This window comes from Octopus sinensis, linkage group LG12, assembly GCF_006345805.1.
Source record: "Octopus sinensis linkage group LG12, ASM634580v1, whole genome shotgun sequence".
NCBI lineage: Eukaryota > Metazoa > Mollusca > Cephalopoda > Octopoda > Octopodidae > Octopus > Octopus sinensis.
This window is the reverse complement of record NC_043008.1, coordinates 20300104-20324215: the sequence shown is the minus strand read 5'-3', so window position 1 is coordinate 20324215 and position 24112 is coordinate 20300104. Positions and strand designations below refer to the sequence as shown.

General features: G+C 37.3%; 1 protein-coding gene across 4 annotated transcripts in view; it reads right to left on the bottom strand.

Annotated features, from left to right (window-relative positions):
* The window catches only part of LOC115218041, a 415719-nt gene that overhangs the window by 279184 nt on the left and 112423 nt on the right, over positions 1 to 24112 (bottom strand). For 3 of the 4 annotated variants that reach the window (XM_036507809.1, XM_036507808.1, XM_029787795.2), the window contains exon 2: positions 14780 to 14874. The gene's annotated coding sequence lies outside the window, so the exon portion shown is untranslated. Of the gene's footprint in view, positions 1 to 14779; positions 14875 to 16439; positions 16443 to 19062; positions 19077 to 24112 lie in introns of those variants that run through there. The other variant, XM_036507810.1, reaches the window with a different exon arrangement.

Genomic DNA, 24112 nt, shown 5'->3' with positions numbered 1-24112 from the left:
GGAAAGATTGGACGAAAGAGAGGAAGGATTCTAGATGTTCACGGGAGAGTGAGATGGCACCGATAATGTCGTCAATGTAACGACCATATAGTTCAGGAGTGGGACCAGTGAAATTAGAGAATATTTGGGCCTCAACGTAGCCAACGAACAGGTTCGCATAGTTGGGGCCCATTCGCGTTCCCATGGCCACACCCGAGAACTTATGGTAGAACTCGCCCGCGAACGAGAAGCAATTCAGAGTAAGGACAAGTTCGGCCAGACGAATGAGTGTGGAGGTGTCAGGTACAGGGTTAGAGCGGAGGTCAAGAAAGTGTCGAAGGGCCTGCAGTCCTTCGTGGTGAGGGATAACAGTATAGAGGCTTTGGATGTCCATAGTAAAAAGGATTTTGGAGGAGCCGGGAGGAAAGGAGAAAGAGTTGAAAAGCCGGAGAGCATGGTTGGTATCGTGGATGTGGGAGGGAAGAGATGCCACTAGGGAGGCAAGGACACGGTCGAGGTATTTAGAGATGAGATCCGTGGGGCAGTTACAGGCGGAGACGATGGGGCGGCCAGGGTTGTTGGGTTTGTGGATTTTGGGGAGGAAGTAAATGGTGGGGGTACGTGGGGTTCGCACAATTAGGTTGGATGCGGTGCGTGGGAGACGGGAGGACGAGATGAGGTCGCGGACAGTAGAGGATACCGTCTGTTGGTAGCTACGTGTGGGGTTAGAGGGCAGAGGGGAATAGAAGGAGGTGTCATTGAGTTGGCGGAAAGCCTCGGCCCTATAGAGGTCCGCGCGCCACACCACTACAGCTCCACCCTTGTCAGCCGGTTTGATGATAATGTCAGCGCGCCGTTGGAGGGAACGAAGAGCCAAGAGCTCAGCCGGGGAGATGTTGAGGCGGCGTTGGCGCCTGGAGAAGTTGAACTGCTCCAATGCACGCTGACAAGCGCCCGCGAAAAGATCCACTGCTAGGATCTGGCCAGGGGCAGGCGTCCACGGGGATGGTCGGCGGCCCAGGCCAGTGAAGCAGTCCTCTTCGTTGGGTGTGGGTGGCGAGTCGTGGTAATGCGCACCCAACCGGACACGGCGCACAAAGCTGTGATATTTATACACATATATTTGTATGTGTATACGTATGTGTGTGCGTGTTTGCGTGATCTTAAGTTCGTTTACAGGATACGCTTTGAGCATACATATGAAAGCTCTTATTTTCAACATTTATTTACATATAAATATATTTACAATAGTGACCAAGACGAAATAAATTAGAGATACATGTTTATAGAGGTTTTTCCTTTATAGATTTGGACACACAGTAACTCGAAGAAGTAATTAATGATACGAAATAATATGTTGTTAATGCTATGAAGCATGTTAATAGAGAAGAAACAAATCACATGATCTCATATGTAAGAAGTTTCCAGAAATCGATTTGAAGTATATTTGAATATTGCATAACATTTATCTCGTTTGAATAGGAAATACAGATTTATTTGCAATCATTTGATCAATCACAATGAATCGATTATTTATGACAAAAGGAATCAAATTTAAACTTACTTCATATAACTTTTCTAGTCGTACGAACATTTGTAGAACTCATACACAAAACTTACGCTTGAATGGTCGAAAATGACCGATAATTTTTGATGTTAGAAACGTGTGAAATAAACAAGCAAAGGATTAACTCGTGTAACTTTCCTTTAACTGTTAATCTAATTATTATAATATTCTCTGTCGGATAAAGTACATCCGCTCAATTTATCGATCAAAATGCTGTTTCTTGCAGTAAATGATAGTCAGATAAATTACTGTACACTGCTCCATCAAAGGCATAATTCATTTGTGAGAAACTTTGTTCATATGGGATTATATACAAATGGATTAGTAAGTCCATCTCACGTTTACACGCGTTAATGCATACAGACTATATGAAATTATCCGCTATATGTAATTGAAAATTGTACAGCTTCGCCAGCTAATTGTTCTCTCTTACTACTGACCACACGATGGCCATAAACATGCAGAAGGAAAATACCATATCAGTACTTTACTTAATGTAAGATAATACGATAAGAGAACTTTGTTATAAAGGAAAGACAATTATCTTCAACAACATCAGGCGCGTGTCGTTAAATCCTACGATTGCTATATAAAGCTAGTTAACGACAGAGTGTCAGGAGAACTTTAAATGCATTTAAAGTTATAACTGCACAAGCATTTGAAGGTTGAGACTAATTAAATTAGGCCTTTATAGCTACCAGTAACTTTCCTTATTGGAAGACCTGTGTTTAAAAATATGACTAATATTATCCAGGAGAAGGATATCATTTAATGCCAATCCATTTCGATCAGTATCCTCAATTCCTATTATATCGGCTGACTGTAACCTACACGCATACACACTCATATGCTCAGCTCTCTCTTTCACACACACGTGTGTGAAGAAATGGTTGACGTATGCGTCTTTACATGCTTAACAGAGAAATATTACCCATCAATTCATCGAAGAGCCTTATGAAATATGCAACTATTCCAAAGGCAGTTGGAACCTGAATAAAGTGTATTTAATCATATCAAAACATAGAGCAAGACTTTACTCCAATATAACTAACCTCTTAACCACAGATGATTTTCCATGGTCTATATCGTATGCACATAGTTTAGTCTGTAACATATATATCGTTATGTTGCTGGTAAAAATACTAATTAACAAATTACTACAGCATCAGTTGACAAAAAAGAACATAACTGCATAATTTTAATCCTCCCTCTCTTTGTCTCTCCATACACACACACACACACACACACACACACACACACACACACATATATATATATATATATATATATATATATATACGGGAAGCTTTATGAAAATAAACAAAAGACGAAGGCAGGTGGAAAACAAACGAACAATTGTATTAGTATGGCGCTCAGGAAATATAAATAAAACAAGTCTTTAACGTTTCGAGCCTACGCTCTTCAACAGAAAGATACACAGAGAGAGAAAAACACAGAAAGAAGGAGAGAAAAAAATGCGTGCAGTAGCTAACGAATCAACATGGCGATCTGATTTCGGCCAGAGGTCAAAGATCAAACATGAGACGCGAGAGCGAAATAAGGGGAGATAATAGGGTTGAGGGACCAGCTAAAAGTGCGTGGGAGGGGTCTGGATGTGTATGTATAGGGTTGGTGTATGTATTAGTATGTATAAGGGTGTGTGTGTGTGTGTGTGTGTGTATGAGAGAGTATCAGTGCGTGGGATTGGTCTGGACGTGCGTATGTATGGGGTTGGTGTATGTATTAGTATGTATTAGTACGTATTGGTATGTATAGGTGTGTGTGTGTGTGTGAGAGAGTATAAGTGCGTATGCGGGGTCTGGACGTGTGTATGTATAGGGTTGGTGTAAGTATTAGTATGTACTAGTATGTATTAGTACGTATTAGTATGTATTAGTTGGTGTGTGTATTAGTATGGCACATCATATGTGATGTGATGTGTAAAGTCATGTGGTGTAGTGAGGAGAAGAGGGGGAGGGGAGAAGGGGAGGGGAAGAAGAGGGGGAGGGGAGGGTGAAGAGGAGGATGGGGAGAAGGAAGGGGAGGGAGGGATGAGGAGGAAAGAGGGAGAGGGGGAGAGAGAAGGGGAGAGAGGAGTGAGGGAGCAGAGGGAAGAGGAAGAGGGAGGGAGAAGAGGGAAGAAGGGAAGGGGAGTAGGGGTGAAAGGATGAAGGACTGAAGAAGTGGGGGTCGGGGGGAGAAAGGATAGGTGAGGAGGGGGAGAGGGGGTTAGTTAGGAGGGGGGGAGAGTTGAGACCAAATGGCGTATAAGAGCGAAGAGAGAAGATTAATTCCTGTTCACGGCGCAAACGGGAATCCGGATGGCCTCTGTGTAAGGACAAACCGAACACAGATAGGTGTTGCAAGGAGTGACCGGTGGAGCGGAAATGGCGTGAGACCGGTGTGTCGTTCGCAAGGTGTTCCGCGAACCGGTCAGCCAAGCGGCGTCCCGTTTGTCCGATGTACAAGGAATTGCAGAGAGAGCAAGAGATGCAATAGATAATATTGCTGGAGGTGCAGGTGAAGGAGTGGATGATGGGATAGGGTCGATGGTGGGTGCTAGTGAGGCGGGTGGTGTTGGAGAGGTAAGGGCAAGTGCGGCAACGTGGGCGGGAGCAGGGAACGAGCCGGGTTGGGAGGTAGGGTCAGGGAAGGAGCTATGGACCAAAAGGTCTCGAAGGTTGTGGGCTCGTTTGAAAGAGGGGAGGGGTCGGTTAGGGAAGAGGTGTGAAGTGGACGGGTCGGACTGGAGACGACGGAAAGCTCGAAGAATGGTGCGTTGGAGACGTAGGGTCGTGGGGTGGTAAGTGAGGGGAAAAGGGAGGCGGGAGACTACAGGCGGGTTCGGGGAGAGAGAGCAGATACACGGTCCACGGACCGTGCTCTGGCAAGGGCGGTGTGGATAGTGGTGAGGGGGTATCCACGTAGGGTGAAGTGGTGAGCCATACGTTGAGACTGAGTCTCAAGTCATGGTCGTCACTACAGAGCCTACGTAGACGGAGGAATTGGGAATAGGGGATGGAAAGCTTGGTGTGTTCTGGTGGGAGGAAGAGAAGTTGAGGTATGAGTGTGAGTCTGTGTGTTTTTAGTGAATGGAGGTGGTAAGAGTGGAGTCAAGAATGCTAACCGAAATGTCGAGGAAGGAGACAGAGGTGTTGGAGATAGTGGAAGTGAAGTGGAGGGCTGGATGGAAAGATTGGACGAAAGAGAGGAAGGAATCTAGATGTTCGCGGGAGAGTGAGGTGGCACCGATAATGTCGTCAATATAACGACCATATAGTTCAGGAGTGGGACCAGTGAAAGTAGAGAATATTTGGGCCTCAACATAGCCAACGAACAGGTTCGCATAGTTGGGGCCCATTCGCGTTCCCATGGCCACTCCCGAGACCTGATGGTAGAACTCGCCCGCGAACGAGAAGCAGTTCAGAGTAAGGACAAGTTCGGCCAGACGAATGAGTGTGGAGGTGTCAGGTACAGGGTTAGAGCGGAGGTGTACATTTAAACACACAAGAGGGGACCCTAACAGGACACCTTACATGCTAGAAGGAACAATTACCGTCCATCCTACAGTTAAGAGCAATTTCTGGGAGGTAAATATTGTAAATGTTTTTATTTTTCCTTCCCTTTATAATATTATATGAAAAATATGCTGTTTATTGACTATTTTATACATGCTAGCCACTTGTAGAAATATTTCTAAAATTTTTCCACCCTGTATAGTTTATATATATATATATATATATATATCAACAATCGGAAATGCCTCGTGAAAATATCTGTTCCGACTTGGCTATTTCTTGCTGAAGAATCTGAGGGCCTATGGAAGATTGGCTTGATTTAATTTAATCAGGTTAGTTTACCATTAAACAGCAGATGAAACGGTGCATCGTACAAGAAATTACAGGGTAAATGTTTTTTAAATTTTCTCCTGTTTACGGAATTAATCTTTATTTGCGGTTGAAGTTTTGGCTGTTATTTCTAGTGGGTGAATGGCCTATCATGGCCGTTCCTTGATTGTTGATGTTGAACTTAAAAATGGTCTATGACTATTTAATTTTTTCCCACTAGGCCGCTGGTGGCAAAAAGAATTCTACAAAATTTTTTTGCCACCCTATATTGATTAATTATATATATATATATATATAAAACTCCATTGTGACAGTAATTAAAATTTACCGATCCCCTAACGTCGATGCGATATAAAATAATTAGTCGTACATTTGTACATCCGTAAACTGAAATGTTAAAAATCATTCTAAACTCCATTATATCACATTTACATACGTGCCAAAGAGCGTGTTGAAAGTCAAATGCAACTATAGCACAACATAAATTCTATGAGTAGAGAATTAAAATTCTAATCATAAAAGGCATATATTCCGAAATCCTATCATTGCTTTTATAGCAAATTTTACATGAAATGGGTAAAATCAATTCGTTGAAGTTAATTACACCTGGACATATAAGGAGCAATAAAACGTTATACCTAACTCAGCACCATTCCCTTGCTATAACACAAAATATAACAAGTAGTTCTCAACTGTTGCAACTTAGTAGAGAGTGAAATTGAAATTGAATAAGTGCTGTTCATGTCTTTCTAAAGAGGTTTATCAGCTTAGAGATGAAATACCGAAAACGTGAGAGTCAGAACAGAGTGTCAGAAATTTGCAGATTGGAAGGTTACTTTAAATTTATGCCATCCATCGTTCTGTATGATAAATCAAGGAAAAAAATACTCCTAAAATAAATTGCCAACACTGAAAGTGTGAATCAATTTACTGTTCTTTCATTTCTTCTCTACATTTATAAATCAAAACGTTGAAATGCCTTCAGTTATTGCTGGGATCGGAATATTTTTATGAATAATACGGTACATACATACGCTTAGTGAGACACTCACGTATATACAGAGGTAATGGACATACTTTGGATCTATAATCTCCAAACATTAATTGAAATATCTTCTTTGCTGCCTGCATTTAAATGTTTCTTTCGGTGAAAACATGCATTAAGATTCAGTAATGTATGTGCCCTGCCAACGGCAGTTAATCACCAATGCAGTTTGAATAGCTTACTACAGAAATAAAAAAAAATACTTTTTTTTCAGATATATGCCAGGGCAAGAGTTTGGTGTGGAGTAATATCGAAGCTCAACGGCGTATTTTTAAATGGAACTTCTGTAGCTATAATTATCTACTAAGACGACGAACGCAGTGCAAAAAGAGACAAGCTTCTGGCAAGAAGCCACTTTGATGCAGTTTTCTACACAGCTAAAATTATTTGATCTTTATTAAAGTTATTTTTGTTTATCTAGTATGAATGTCCCTGGGGAAAGTACAAATCATAATAATACATAACCGTCTCTTAAAATCATAGAATTATTTATCACGAATTCACAAAAGATAAACCATTTACGGTTGTCCTTAACGGCGTGAAGTGAAATATTTTCAAGACATAGTCACTTTTTGACTTTTTGTTCAGATCCACGAATTTATAGTCGCTTGAATTTCATTAAATAAAAGGAAAATTTACTATACCTGTTCTTGACTAACTTGGATTGTCTAAATAATCTTCTCTAAAGAAAACGAGGTTCTACGGCAAAATAGGTTATAAATATTGGACGATAAATTTGAAATAAAATATTTGACCAATAGAAACTAGTTTTAACCTTGCCTCAAAATATATCAGATACTATGTATGTGGGTAATGTATGTATGTTTGTGTGTGAATGTGTGTGTGTGTTTGTCTGTAGAAAAAAGAGCATAGTGGAAAATTAATGGATATTTATTCTACATTACGTGCGTTTCATTAGCTAATAGGAGTTACAAACTAGTGCGTCTATACTTTCCACTACATCAAAATGGAAATTTTGTTTTATGTGATTCTCTGTGCAAAAGCAATATCTTATATGTGTTCTACGACGTGTGCAATTTTATAACTTTTATTAGCTAATGAAATACATGTTGCATAAATAATATCCCCAAAATTTACACTCTCCCACTTCAATATTATCACGCTCCAGTAAGTATCTTAGAGTATTTTCAAAGCTCATGCATACCTCACACAAATATAACGTCTACATACAAATTTTGGATACTGAAATGAGCAGATGTGCTTCAAGAAGACACAGATGTTCTTCAAGAGGACACAGAAAGTTTGAGAGGGAGAGAGAGGTGGATAATAAGTAGATAGATAGATATGAAGATAGATAGATAGGTAGATAGATAGATAGATAGATAGATAGATAGATAGATAGATAGATAGATAGATAGATAGATGGATGGATGGAATTATGGATGAATATGGATTGATGGATGGATGGAATTATGGATGAATATGGATAGATGAATGGATGAACTGAAGGTTCGATCGTTCGATCCATTATTATGAGGGTGGACGGTAAGAAATATAATGAATACAGAAAAAGATAAATAGCCAATGTACTTATATAAATATGTCTAAAAAGAGAAATACTTAAATTTAGTAAAAAACATATACCCCCACAAAAAACGTCTTACTTTCACTGGCGTAACTAATTTTATATGAATTTCATGGTTGTCAGTTGGGTATAAAGACGTTTTTACGTGTATCTGCTTGTGTATGCGTGAACGTGTGTCGTGTGTATGTGAGTGTGTGTGTGTGTATATGTGTGTGCGTGCGTGTACCTTTGTGTATGTGTGTTTGTCTGCATTGCCTTGGTATAAGATGTAAATTTTGAAGATGAGAGAGGGTAAGGAAGTAAAACGAAAAGTAATGGGATTACGAGAAAGATTTCTGCAAGGGTAAAAGAAATGATATAGCAACATAAATAGATACAAAGACCAAAGCATGACTGATACGGACAAGTCAGACATAAAACTTGAATTTAGAATTCAATGTCCGTAATCTACGAGGAATGATTTATTCTATTTTCTCTGTTAAACTTTATTCCAAGTCAAACAAATAGAAGAAAGTGAGCATAACAGCGTACGAAGAGGGAAACAACGTGAGAACAAGGGAGACAGAGAGAGGGCGAGAGAGAGAGAAAGAGACGGAAGGAGGGGATGTTAAGGAGACGGTGAGACAATGGAACTTAAAGCTAGTGAGGGAGAGGCAAGAGAGAGAGATAGAGAGAAAGAGAGAGATAAAGAATGAAGGGTAGGTGCAGAATCAATGTAAATAAATATAATATCCTCTCTGTATCATAATGATAAATATTTGAAATTTATGAGAAATTCAATAAAGATGATGGGTAGATGCGCGGTGAGAGCTATAACTTAGAAGTTGTGTTTGACAATTTGCTATATAACACGGTTGCATTATATATTGCAGTTAATAGTAAAAGTCAGAAGATTCATGAGACAGAGAAACGATACCTAAGAGGAATGCTGGTGATGTCTTTTGCAGATAGAACTAGAAACGTTAGTTCTTAGGCGAGCAGTGATTATCTAAAAGCTTTTGAAGAACGTAGAGACAAAAGGTTGAAATCATTGATCACCAAAGGCGGAAAGACTACAAAGCTGTGAGCTAGCTTCTCTGACACTGGCCAAGTAAAGCGATAAATTGCAGCTGGGACAGGAGATTGCGCAGGTTCTTGATCCCAACACTTCTAGACTCGGGAGATAAACAAGTAGAAGTGTAGGGAATGTATTCGCAATGTTTAGGAATATAGATGATTTTGATAATTGATAGAATCATTTTATACCAGAATTAGGGGTTTGTTTTCGAACAAAACAGACTTCTTTATGGGAAGAAGTATTGCATTTGTTAGGGTGAATATTATTTTAATATAATTCATGTCAAATGTAAAGCCTCAGTTTTAATGTCCACGTTTTTCTCAATGTCATTGGTAGCAATAGTGAAACAAAATCAATAACCTCTCATTCTGCATCTTCATAAATCGATATTATTTATTGAATACGACCTTTGACACAAGGCGGCGAATGTGGACAAAGATCACAAAAGATTTAAATTGCTGAAATATTTGACCGATACTAATTTTATACATCAATGGTGAAATTTAAAATAAAACCCAGGGTATATTTTGATTAATAGAGCAAATCATTTTGTTACATGATCTACAAATTATGCTAATATTTGTTTATTACATATATGAAGGCATATGGCCTAGTAGTCAGGATGTCGCACTCTCAATCGCCAGATCGTAGGATCGATTCACGTATCGGGCGGTGCGTTGTGTTCTTCATAAAACACTTCATTGCATGTTGCTCCAGGAAATTCAGCTGTAAACGAGTAACCCTGCCACGGATCAACCATCCGATCAGTGGGGAATGTCGGCCTGCACGCCTTACCAGCGGGGGTGGCATCACTCAAAGGGTATAACATTGCGAAGCGTATTGTGACCCGCAGTGTATAGCAACGTCCGATAGCGTGGTCGATCATGTAATCACGTGATATTATCTATAATACGACATTGTAGAGCAAAGCAAGTACCGAAGTCATGTGCCCCGTCTCTTGATCAGGATGCACTGTAGCCATCACACAGAATTGTGTACCATGTTTTTTTAACGATATTTTAAGATGCTGCGAAGTCATCATTCGTTACAAATAGCCTCTGAACACTTCTAATCTTGACCCATTTGAAAAGTCAGTAATGTGACAGCGAGAGGTGAAGCATTAGGTTTTACCTTTATTTGTTTTAGTCATTTCACTGCGGTCATGCTGGAGCACCGCCTTTAGTCGTACAAATCGACCTCAAGACTTATTCTTTGCAGGCCTAGTGCTTATCTTATCGGTTCTTTTGTCGAACCGCTAAGTTACGGGAACATAAACACACCAACATCAGTTGTCAATAGATGTGGGAGGAGAGGTGAAACAGACACACAAACATCTACACAGACACCCACCCACCTACTCACACACGTATAGATACATATATATATACGACAGGCATCTTTCAGTTTCCATCTACCGAATCCACTCACAAGGCTTTGGTCTGCACAAGGCTATAGTAGAAGACACTTGCCCAGGATGTCATCGAGTGGGACTGAACCCGGAACCATGTGGTTGGTAAGCAAGCTACTTACCACACAGCAATGCCTCCGCCTATGTTGCGCATGCTTCAGCTTAACGGAGTGAAATAAAATGAAGTAGAGTCTTTTGGCCATCGTTGCAATGTACTACCCAGTCATTGGACCACGCTGATGATATTACGAACCTGAATTCAATATGTTAGTTTAAGCCCACCGACATAATATAAGATAAGAAAGTGTTTGATGTAGATACATACTGGTCATTATTTTGTGGGCCAACGTTTGCGAACACACTAGTTTTGAGACTTCTTACGAGGCATGTTTGAAGCGAGACCAAATTAAAACATGGTGTGTGTATGTGTGTGTGTGCGTGTGTGCGTGCGTGTGTTTGTTTGAAAGATTGAAAGAGAGAGAGAGTGAGATAGAGAGTGAAATAGAGAGTGAGATAGAAAGTATGTGTGTGTTTGTGTGCGTGTTCGGTAGAGAAATTGACATCAGTATTTGAGTGATATTTTCTTTAACGATCTCACCGATTGATACCAAGTTTTTTAATGACGTCATTTGAATTCAGAGTTTAGAGAGTTGAAACCAATAGTTTATGGCATTCTATACTGCACGCTAGGTTAGTGGTTCGAAATTATACACCAAGGCACATTGAGCCACATAATTTAACAAAACATAACATAAAGTTCTAGACAATGCATGTTGAACTTTGCGTGCCCTGAAGAATCCTTATTCAAAATCTTGTCACAATCAAGTATCATTAATAAAAGGTTGCAATATTTCGTTGCATGTCTGGGGTGTTATTATTACGCCAGTAATAACATGCAGAGGTTGCGTTTCACGTCTTTTTTATTATTCGTCAATGTGTTCGTTATTCACGAAAGTAACTTATCGTTCGTTTCGATAATCATTCGGTTAATCAATGAAACATCAAGCAAAACATTTCAGTACACGAATTCATAACAAGAATCTTGCAAAGCAAACACAAAAACGACAAGACAAGGAGAGATTTTGCGTTCCAAACTTCTGAAAAAAAAATATTTATAGAAATTTTCGATATCCAGCACGTCGGCATTATTTTCATTTCCTGTTCACTCCGCCTATTCACTTTCGTCTTTTAAAGTAAGATAATAAATACATCTGAAAAAATTATTTACTTCATTACTTCTGATTAATTAATTTTCTCTCGTCATGATTGTTTGGAATTTTTTTTTTTATTAGCAATATTTAATTCCAGTTCTTGCTTCATAATTTTGCTTCATATTTGTAATTTCATCACATTACCTATTTTATTGTCAATATCAATAATAAGTTGGTGAGATGGTAGAATTGTTAGAGAGTCAGAGAAATGTTTTTTTTAATGAGGTGAGGTTTACATGAGAAGTCGAGTACTCGCATCAGTGTAATTGACTACTCCATCTGTCCTGAAGTTACAGATCTTAAGTTAAAATTTGAAACTAAGGCGCCGAGCTGGCACAACTGTTATCATTCCGGACAGAAATGCTAAGCGGCATTTTGTCCGTCTTTACGTTCTGAATTCAAATGCTGCCGAGTTCGACTTTGCATTTCATCCTTTCGAAGACGGTAAAATTAGTACCAGCTAAATCCCAGGATTAATCGACAAGCAGCGCATGCCATCAAAGTGACCCTGGGGTACAAATATGCGAAGCCCAATATCCCCAACACGACTACCTGTCTGACAAGCATGCACCAGACACATGCATCACAACTGTATGTGCGCGAAATGGTGATTTCATATCAAGATAACCAGCGCATGACCTTGCAGGTGCGACCCAGTTAGAATTTACTGCTGGTCGAGTAACCCCTTTTGCTCAAAAGACCCCCGAAGAAGTTTTCTTTAGGGATGATAAATGAAACACCTATGTTTCTAGAGATGAATTATTTAAACCACAAAGAATTCCTCTTAACACATGGCTATGGTGCTTCCGCAATACTTTTGCTCGTGATCAGAGATGAATACATCAGCCACTAGGGACTTGACCGATTGATTAAGATCAAGCAGTTGACAAACACACCTTTGGTATTGAGTGAAATATTTGCTGTCACCTATATTTTCATACCAAGACAAAACATGTACATGATAACACTTCCAATCAAAAGCCATGTGAGCCACAACCTGGTACTGAATCAAGGCATTGAGAGCCACTGCCTACTACTGCATCAGGGTGTTATGCTGCACCATGGCAATATTATTATTATTATTATTATTATTATTATTATTATTATTATTATTATTATTATTATTATTATTATAGATCAAGATATGTTAATGGAATCATTTGATGAAAGCCAGAGGTGTCAATGACGAGGTTTCTGATGAGTCATTCGACCGAACAGAAATAGCAAGAAGATTTCCCTTCAAATTTGTGCTACTGTCTTCAGAATAAAAACACCTTAGATAATCTGGTCCTAAGTAAAGTAAATTTACAATCATGACTAGAGAATGCGGAATGAACTGTTGTTTATTATATCAATGCACAATTAAGGCAAGCCTGTACTGAACAACAGGAACATATATCGCCTGATATGTAATCTTAGTTGGTAGATGAACGAAAACTAATTCTACGATCTGATATATTTCCCTATAATACATACAACGAAACAAACATTCATAAAATATGTTCATATTTAGAATATGTTATTCACCAAATTGGACTATTATCAATGTAAACTTAATAAGAACGATATTCTATATTCTCGATTGATATTATTGTAAGCACATATATATTCGCCATTGTAGCTGGTAAATATAGCGTAAATTATTTGATAAATATTAGTTAGAAATGCATATATGCTTGAGGCATCTGTGTAATACATTTTGCCAAAGTGAAATTCAAAGACAGATTCTTAAAACTATAATTGTTTAGAGAGAACTGCGAAGTCACTGGAGTAATTGCATTGTCGTATTGAAATTTCATTGTTAATACAAATTTCAGTAAAAGCGGGATTTGTATTTCGTTCTTTATGTTCGATAGAGGCGCGGTGTAGGCTTTTCTTCTTTGATATAATGGTAAAATAAATATTATTTGCAAAATGTGGTTCATATATAATTTAGAAAGTTTTGATAGAACGTGAAATAATTCATTTCTGAAATTTTGCTCGAATTATATATACAGCTATTATTATAAACATTCTACTGTTGGAAAAGTAATGGTGAACACACATACAATGATGTTTAATACATATTTACGAACTGAAAAGAAAGTAATACCATTCTTTAGGTAAGCTGGCGGAGGTGGGTGAAAATATGCAATGTTTACTTAAATATTATTGTAGATTTATATTGTGAGTGATTATAAAACATAACAGGTGAAGTTGGTATACGTATTTTATGATAGTTGGGACATATTTTATGATAGCGATGTAAAGAAAATAAAGGAAGAGCTTTGGAGGCAGAACAGAAATATCACGGAGTTATATTTTTGCTTTTATTTTCTCTTTGCCTCGAATTTTAATCATGGTGGATTCAAAAAAATTATTCAGTCATATAGTAGTTACGGGTGAGGCGATTTATATCTTTACCATTTCTTTTACATGCTTCAGTCATTAGACTGTGGCCATGCTGGGAAAGAGCCTTGGAGAACTTAAAGTCCAATGAATCAACCCCCGGATTTATATTTTAAAGCCTGGCATTTATTCTATCGGTCTCTTTCCCAAACCGCTAGGTCATACGGATGTAAACACACCGATACTGGTTATCAAGTGGTGGCAGACAAACACATCCACAAAGGCAGACACTCTCTCTCATACACACACACACGTGTGTATATACGACGGGCTTCTTTTACTAAATCCTTTCACAAGACTCTGGTCGGCCCGAAGCTATAGTAGAAAACACTTGTCCAAAGTTTCAAATAAGAAGACTGAATCTGGAACAATGTGTTTGGAGAGCAAGCTTCTTACCTTTATTGTGAGAAAGTGGAGAAAGAACAGACGGTTCTTGCGGTCATGTTTGTCTATTTTCAAACAACTGATTATTCAATCTGTTACTCTGAGCGTAAAATTATTTTCAGGTAATAAAATGAATATTTCTTAATGTGGTTGTTAAGCAAACTTCTTACTACAGAGCCACACAAACTTTTTATACTCTTAAGATAAATTTATATTTTACGAACGTGACTCTCACGAGACATACGAAAATGTTAGTACCAAGTAAAAAATCACCGTGTTAAAAATATATCATTAAATGTGCTTTCCATAATAAGTTTACTAAGCAAGAAAGAGAGTGTGAACTTACATGTATTTATAGTGTAGTCCTGTAAGACTGGTTTATCGTAACAACTGTGCTCACCGGAATTTTCTTTCCAAAGATTATAATTCTCTGTTCGTATTCTATAGACGAAACAAATGCATACATGAGTTTAATAGAAAAAAATATATAGTATTATATAATTTGCAATATAATAAACGAATAGAAATATTTAGGAAGTATGAAAGTCATATAATAATATCAGACGGTATTTCTATGAGAATTTCCTACTATATAAATATAGGTGTCTGTGTGCGTGTGCGTGTGTATTTACCTGAGTTTGTACAAGGGTGAGTCAAAAAGTAATGCCATTTTGTTTAGGACAGGAATAATTACCAACACAGGAACATGTATCATCAAAATGAAGCTGGTTCTCTGTGGATCACATTTCTACTTCTCAACCTATTCATCGTTTCTCTCAATAGCAATGTTTCACCTTCGAATGAGATAATGTATCTGTGTCCCGTAAAATTCTGTTGACTGGCCTTTGAGTCACTTCTTCACTACAGTTTTCCCTTCCTCGTTACTGGAATAATGTTTGCCTCCCAAACAATCTTTCATGGGGCCGAAGAGATGTTAGTCCAGTGGCGATGAAGTGAAAACTGTAGTGAAGAAGTAGCTCAAAGAACAGTCAGCAGAATTTTACGAGGCAGGGATATATGCTCTCATTCGAAGGTGGAATATTGCTATTGAGGGAAACGGTGACTATGTTAAGAAGTAGGGATCTGAGGCAAAACAGAAGCAAACAAAATACTACACGTACTCAGACAGGCGAAAGCACGTGTCTGAAATGCGTAGAAATATAAAGCAAAAAGGTAACATACACACAAAGGCTAAATAAGTGTACAAGGAAACTAAATAAGTCAAAATAGAAAACAAAATAATCTGGGGCATATTTTATGATAACGATGTAAAGAAAATATAGGAAGGGCTTTGGAGGAAGAACAAAAATATCACGGAGTTGTATTTTTGCGTTTTCTTTCTCTTTGCCCCGAATTTCAATCATGTTGTTTGTGCGGTTTTTCTTCACACTTACGCCGAATTCTTTGTTAGTACTTCTTGCTCTACTGCCCATTTGTCAAAATAAGAGTATGTGCATACACACACACACACACACACATATATGTATATATGCGTGTGTGTTAATACACACAAATAGTTCAGAGGCAGAAAATAGAATTCCCGATTTTCTTCATCCAAAACCGCAATTGTTTCGACTCATTCACCCACCTGTAACTCATAGTCGAGATGCTGTACAATCAACTGTTTTGCAACATTGGTGTAGCATGCACCTCCTCGGGTGATATACATATATTTTTTATCTGTGTATTCTATTTATTCTGTTTGACTGTAAGTGTATCGTGTTATTCAGTTCCCACTGAGAACTGCTAGAATACAAACTTCTTCCGAGCTATACATTATTATACGACAAAGTGAAACGGCAAGATGATATAGCAAGCAACATTAAAAAAAGTCACCTAAAAAAGGTAGAGCATCTCAGCTATGGGCTATAAGCACAAAAATGAGTTGAAAGAATTCAAGGGGTTATAAAAAAAAGAATCCTATGAATTCCATTTTCTGTCTCTGATCTATTTACATAATGTCTACGTACACAACACTCTACAAATATAACTAGACACACATACACATACTGATATCTAGCTTGCTTGATAGTAATCATATTTACAATGTAATTCGTTCTCAGAGTACCCACAGTACAATAGTTGCAGTTTAGCACAGTTTATACACAACTACTAAACATATTTTTTTGTAAAGAGAAATAAACATTAATAGAATATTTAAAGGTTATAATTTTTCGTGGACTGTTAGAGAAAGAAACACAGTCAATGAAAAAATGAACAGTACTGAGGAGTTGTGAATGACATGCGCAGTTACAATGAAACAATAGAATAAATATGTAAATAAATATAAATTGATTATAATTCAAAACAAAAAAAAAATATAATGCAATTTTAACTTTATCGAATTTGCCTACAGACATATTGAAAATCCGAAAGAACTACATCTTGAAGCTAGGAACATTGCTAAAACTTCAGAAGAGGTATTCAGAGAGAAATCGAAAGAGAGTTATGTTGGTGAATAATAGACGTATACTCTTTTACTCTTTTACTCTTTTACTTGTTTCAGTCATTTGACTGCGGCCATGCTGGAGCACCGCCTTTAGTAGAGCAAATCGACCCCAGGACTTATTCTTTGTAAGCCCAGTACTTATTCTATCAGTCTTTTTTGCCGAACCGGTAAGTGACGGGGACGTAAACACACCAGCATCGGTTGTCAAGCAATGCTAGGGGGACAAACACAGACACACAGACACACAAACACACACACATATATATATACATATATACGACAGGCTTCTTTCAGTTTCCGTCTACCAAATCCACTCACAAGGCATTGGTCGGCCCGGGGTTATAGCAGAAGACACTTGCCCAAGATGCCACGCAGTGGGACTGAACCCGGAACCATGTGGTTGTTTAGCAAGCTACTACCACACAGTAGCGCCTATAGCCACTCCTGCGCCTATAGCCACTCCTGCGCCTATAGCCACCCCTGCGCCTATAGCCACTCCTGCGCCTATTGTAAATAAAGTCAAAATATAAACTAGGGTGTAATATTTAATAATCAGAGAAACCCCAGGTTCGGAAAACTAACGATAGGTGTGTAGCTGTAATACGCTCTATAGATAAGCAATTTTAGAATAGTTCTAAAGATGTATACTTTTTACGTCGTTCATTCAGTCTTTAATTAAACTGTCAATTAACCAATGTTTATTTTTCGTGCTCATGTAACCAAAAACGAAATGGAAATAAAAAGTGAGAGGTATAGAATGGCCACCAGAATGTCCTGCCCTTTTTTGTATGTGAGGCTTGTGTGTCGTAATAACATCGAGAACTATATCAGCAGAGCGCTAAACCTTGGTAGGGCTTCCCATGCTGACTGTCAAATACTAATATGGATCAAGTGTTCCGAAAGGTAAAAGTAGGATTGCCTAGGGCCAACATCCTTACCGATTATAAAGCAAATATAGAGAATCATTGACAACATGGCAAAAGTAATAGGACATGGGAAAGAAAGATGACCCCTCATGGGAACATATAAACTATAGAAGTAGAGGTAAAAATGCAGTAATCTATCTGGAGGGAAGCAGAAAAGACATCCTAATATCTGGAACAGTGGAGGATATGGGTCACTAACTCATGCTCCATGAGTAGAGAAAGGCTTAAGAAGAAAACATAGAATATAAACATTTATATCAACATCATTTTATTCTTATATTCTTTTACTTGTGACAGTCACGTGACCGCGTCCATGCTGGTGTACCGCTTTAAAGGGTGTTAGTCGAAGGAATAGCCCGCCCCCCACTAGGACATGTTCTTTGTAGGCCTAGTACTTATTCTATCGGTCACTTTTGCCGAACCGCTAAGTTAAGTGAACATAGACACACCAGCATCGGTTGTCAAGTTATTGCGGGGGTAGGGGACACACACAAACACACACGAATATATACGTATATAAATATATACGATGGGCTTCTTTCAATATCAGTTTTCCAAATCGACTCACAAGGCTGTGGTCAACCCGAGGTTATAGAAGAAGGCACCCACCCAAGGTGCCTCGCAGTGGAACTGAACCCGGAACCATGTGGTTGGGAAGCAAGCGTCTTACCACACAGATATTTATCATATATATCTATTTGTCTATTACATATTCTTATATATTTATCAAATTAATAATCTATGAAGATTAAAATCATCATTTATCCGAATTGAGATGAGTTACATAAAAAAGTTTTTGTTTAATCAATTTTCAGCTTTGATCTCAGTACAACATCCGATTAATCAATACTTACATTTACTCCCAATTATGTATGTAATATATTTCTGGTAAATTTTTACGAACTTGTTTCAACTTCCGGAGGTTTGGACGTATCTGTCCTCTCCGTCTCGTTAGACAACTGTTTTACAGCATAACGTTAAACAACCCAAGCAATGGGAGTTAAATAAAGACAACAAAAGCAATGAAAACTTATCAGCGATAGACTTGACATAATGTGGTCTGTCTTACTAAGCACCGCATCGGCTATTTCTATATAACGATTAAGTTTGAGTAACGAGTGTCTTTGGCAGTGTCCTCACTTATCTTCGCCGAAGGACCATAGCACCTGCAGATATTGGAAATGGAGGAAGCGAACCAAAGTTTATCTCTACAGACCCTCACTGAAGAAAATCGAACTACGGTAAGTCTTAAACATGATGTGAAAAAAATACAAAATAATGGTTCTGCAAAAATTCAAATGTGTCGTCCCAAGAAACACAAAAAATATAATGTGTCAGGCCCCAATCTGTGTAATGGCTGAGGAGGCATACACTACAAAAAGTATTGTCCGTTTACAAACAAAAGGTACTATAGTTGTCGGATGCTGGGTCACAGGGGTTCTCATTGCAGAACAAGATTACGACATTCAAGTACAAAAAGTTCTAAGGAGTTTTCAGCAGAGATTGATTGCTACGGGAAATGAAAAAAATTCGTGCACGTAAAAATAAATTCTGTGAATACCAAATTACAGTTAGACACAAGTAGTGACATCTCGATTATAAATGCGGATACTTGGAAAAAAAAAAAGGCGAATCGAGATTATTTAAAACAGCGAAAATAGCGCGTGGTGTAACAGGCAATAAATTACATCGACGTCACCTTTTTTATAAATTGTGTCGACGCCACACTTCGAGAAGAGACACGCGAAGCAAAATTATTCGTTGTTGAAAATAGAATCAATCTTTTTGACAGAGATTGGTTAGAAATATTCGATTTATTGCACCTCCCCATAAATCTTTATTGCAATAACATAAATGGTTGTCCCGTTAAAAACAAGTTTTCGGGAGAACTGGAGAAAGAACTGAAATAAAAATAAATGTTCCCGCAAGTGTTACCAGTGGATTTAGATCTATGTAGAATGACGGTAGCCTATTTCCAAGTAATTGAAAACGTTGTATTTCTATTTAAAGCAAGCAGAAAATTACCGTTGGCGGCAACTGAAACCGTAAATGAAAATTTGGATAGACTCGAAAAGAGTAGAGTCATCAAAAAGGTGGGTGGCACCCACGGTATGTAATTTAATAAATAAAAAAGATTAGGCTGTTCGCCGATTTCTTTACAGGATTGAACAGGAGTGCTTAATAAACATACCACCATCCACTCCCGACTGCAGAGGACATTTTTTCAAAGTTAAATGTTAGAAAATTATTTTCCAAATTAGTTCTGTGTGAAACCTGTTTACAGATGAAAGTAAACGAAAAATGCTTAAAATATTTGAAGATAAATACAGAGGATTGTACAGATACACACGATTATATTTTAGATTGAAAGTGGCCCCAGCAGTATTCCAGAAAATCATAGATAATATGTTATCGGGTTGTGAATTTGCAATCCCATACTTGGACGATATTTTGATCGAGAGTAATTCTCGTAAACATGTGAGATACATAAAAGCTGCGTTTAGGTAAATTAGAGTTTTCGGGTTCAGTTTGAGTGACTAAAGATGCGATATTTGTCTACCCTAAATTTAATACTTAGGGCAAATAATTGATAAAAGCGGTAGGCGTCCTGAACCGTCGTGGGCAGACGCAATAAGGAATTTGCCTGAACCGACAAATATTCCAAATCTACAAGCGCATTTCTTGGGTTGGCAAACTATTATCAAAACTACATTGCTAAAAGAGCTCCATTGAACGAGTAAAGTGGAATTAGTACACTAATTTCCAGAACACTTTTGAAGAAATAAAAATAATTCTAATCGAAGGCTTGTCGTTCGCACATTACGATCCCGAAATGGACATTGTAGCGTATGATCCTTCCGTGATCAGATTCGGAGCAGTTCTACTTCATAAATATGAAGACGAAAGTACAAAACCAGTGATTCATGTTTCGCGCTAGCTAATTTCTTAAGAATATAAAGAGTGAACCCTAAATCTAAGTACAAATTTAGGTAACTCTCTGGCAGAATTGATGTTCGCAAGAAGAGTAAAATCAATTTTTGATAAGCTATTACCAAAGAAATAAGTGGTATAGAAAATACGAAAGAGCCGAGCAAATACGTTGAGATAAAGTGCATTTCAAAATCTCTAGAAACGGTAAAAATGGGAAGATGGCTGTGAAAATGGTTTTGTTACCAGAAAAATGGAGGTATGGTGTACCAAATTAAAGGCTCACACGGTAAACATAAGAGAGGTATAAACCAACTACGGAAGAGGGGTGTTCAATATCAGGAAGAAATTCCCATGGAAGTATTCTGTGAAATGTTCAATGTACCAGTACTAAATGTAATAGAGTCCCGTAGAACTAGCATGAGAAAATGAGAACAGACCGAACATCTTGAGAAAATGCCTAAGCAAAAGAGATACTATGATTATATATATATATATATATATATATATATATATATATATATATATACATACATATAATTTCTTTAATCCTTTGGAACACGAAATCTGACAAGGGGAAATGTTCTGCAAGAGTACGACACCCCCTGGTAAGAATGGACTAGACCACTGCACATAAATAATAGCAGTCTGAGTAAGGGTGGGGGGTCCGTGCTACTTCCACAGTTTATGTGTTGATACTTCAAATTTTACAGTTCTTGTTAGCATGTTAGATACTCGGTTCTTAAAAGATAGTTGTTACATTCTGTGTAGTTACTACCGGCTGTTTCGGTTATATTGTTATTATACTTTTGCAGTTAATTCATTTATCCATAAGAATATATCGGAGACCCATTCCATTTCTTTGAATAGTTTCGTTAGCTTTTTGGCAAGTTTGTGGAATGGAAACCAAAATGGAAATAAAGATAATGGGAAATGATGCATCAAAAACGATAAACAAAGTACACTGTATATAACTGCAAGAAGTAAAATTTAACAAAAAGCCTATGAGGCTATTTTTCGGGAATAAAACGATGCGTTATCAAAACTTAAATAAATAAAGAAACAATACAGATATGCGCTTGTGGATGTATACATACACAATTATATATGTATATATATATATATATATATATGTATATATATATATATGTACATATATATATATATATATATATATATATATATATTATATATATATATGTATATATATATATATATATATATATATATATAATATATATATTATATGTATATATATATATATATATGTAATATATATATATATATATATATATATATATAGTATATATATATGTATATAATATATATATGTATATATATGTATATATATATATATATGTATATATTATATATATATATATATAGATATATATATATATGTATATATATATATTATATATATATATATATATATATATATATATATATATATATATATATATACAGAGAAAGAGAGGCAGAGGGAAGAGAGATTAATATATGTATGTGGAGAAACTACGCCGTATTTTCAATTTCCTCTATTCGAATTGGTATAATTTCAGAAACTCATTGTACTATTTCAGTTAAGAATAAAACATATTCATTGAACACCTTATAAATTCGGCCATTAAAGCTGCCATAAAATCAAATGATTTTATAAGATTGGCAAATAGTTTCACTTGAGAAATTAGCGAAACGTTTTTGACAGTGATAGAAAATAGCATTTACTTCATTAACCATATTATTTTCGGTTTACGATTCATTTGTTTTCCTTCTTTGAGAAATCGAAATATTTAACGAACTACGATATTATCTCTGCCATGCCTGTTCATGCACACACTCTGAATAATGTATGTATGTAAATGTATGTATGAATAGATTTACGTGTATACATTCATACATACATATATAGATAGATATATATGTATGTATGTATAATTGTTCTTTTTGTGTAATAGGGAGAGCTAGAGAGAGATAGAGCTCCTCTAACAAAGAGCCATTTTATTTCTTTCTGTCAAATAATAATCGCTTCTAATTTGGGCATAACAAGTGACATTAAATAGAAGGGGTAAAATCAGTCATACCCAGCTGGTCGTTGGTACTTTATCGCATGCGGAGGGACAAATCACGTGCAAATATATATTTCCATGCTCTGGCATCATGATTGCAATGATCCATTAAACTGTGCTTCCAATATTTACCTGAGAAAATCTTAGTTGAAACCCTCGTGGTTCTATTATCGAATGCTGTTCTAATCGTCTTCATATTCAAGACGTGGACGTCAGTATCTCATGTTCTAGGACTCGGTTGTGAATTTGGCTTCTTTGGGGTGTAAGTGGCAGAGGTCACATAGTCAGTGCACGGGATGCTAAATCATTGCAGCTTTATTCCTTTACAGCTGAGTAAACTAGAACCACATGAAAGGAAGTGTTTTGTTTAAGAACACAACGCACACCCCGCTCTGGGAATCGAAACAGCGATTTTTCGATCGTGAGTGGCACACACATTCCCAAAGCCCATGAGCAGAATAATTAATTATAGAAAGCTTCTTCAATACTTTTGAAATTTTAGAAATAGCCATAGAAGACATGTCTGTTCTATGTCTTCTATGGCTATTTCTCTGAATCTTTCACGGTTGACTTTAAGAAGCACGAAGAGTAGAACAACAAACGAGAGAGAGAGAGAGAGAGAGAGAGAGAGAGAGAGAAAGAGTGCTACGCCAACTCCTGGAAAGTGCAGCCTGTAACTAAGCGACTTTCTCAAAGACAATGGCATCGTTCGTTGCAGGAAATTTTGCATAAAGTTATCTCGTTTCAATTAAGTCGGGTCTCATGTGACGTTTTCTGACGGTTCTTCTGTTTGATTAGTACAAACCTAAGAAAATTATGATGCAACAAGCCTATACAAAAACACATACACGTATATATACGAAGCGAGTCCGGACAGAGCCGAACTATCGAGCAACGGAAATTGCCGAGAATATACATATATATATATATATATATGTGTGTGTGTGTGTGTGTGTGTGTATGTATATATATGTACATATATGTGTGCGTGCGCTCACCTTTGTGTTTGTGCGCTATTAAAGGATCTTTCTTTCAAAAGACCAAAAGCAACATTGACTCCTTGAAACATCATTATCTTCAAGCAACCGTGAAATTACTGACAATAACAATACAATGAAAACCATCTCAGGAAAAAGAGACATACTCTCTCTCTCCTCCTTCCTCCCTCACTCCCTCTTTCTTTCGACTCCATTTTTCTTACTTGGTTTCTTTCTTGTTCGTCTTCTTGTCTGCCATTTTTCCTTTTTTTCGCCCTATGTCCGAGTATTCCAGAAGTTAGCCACACATGCACATGCTCACAGATGCAT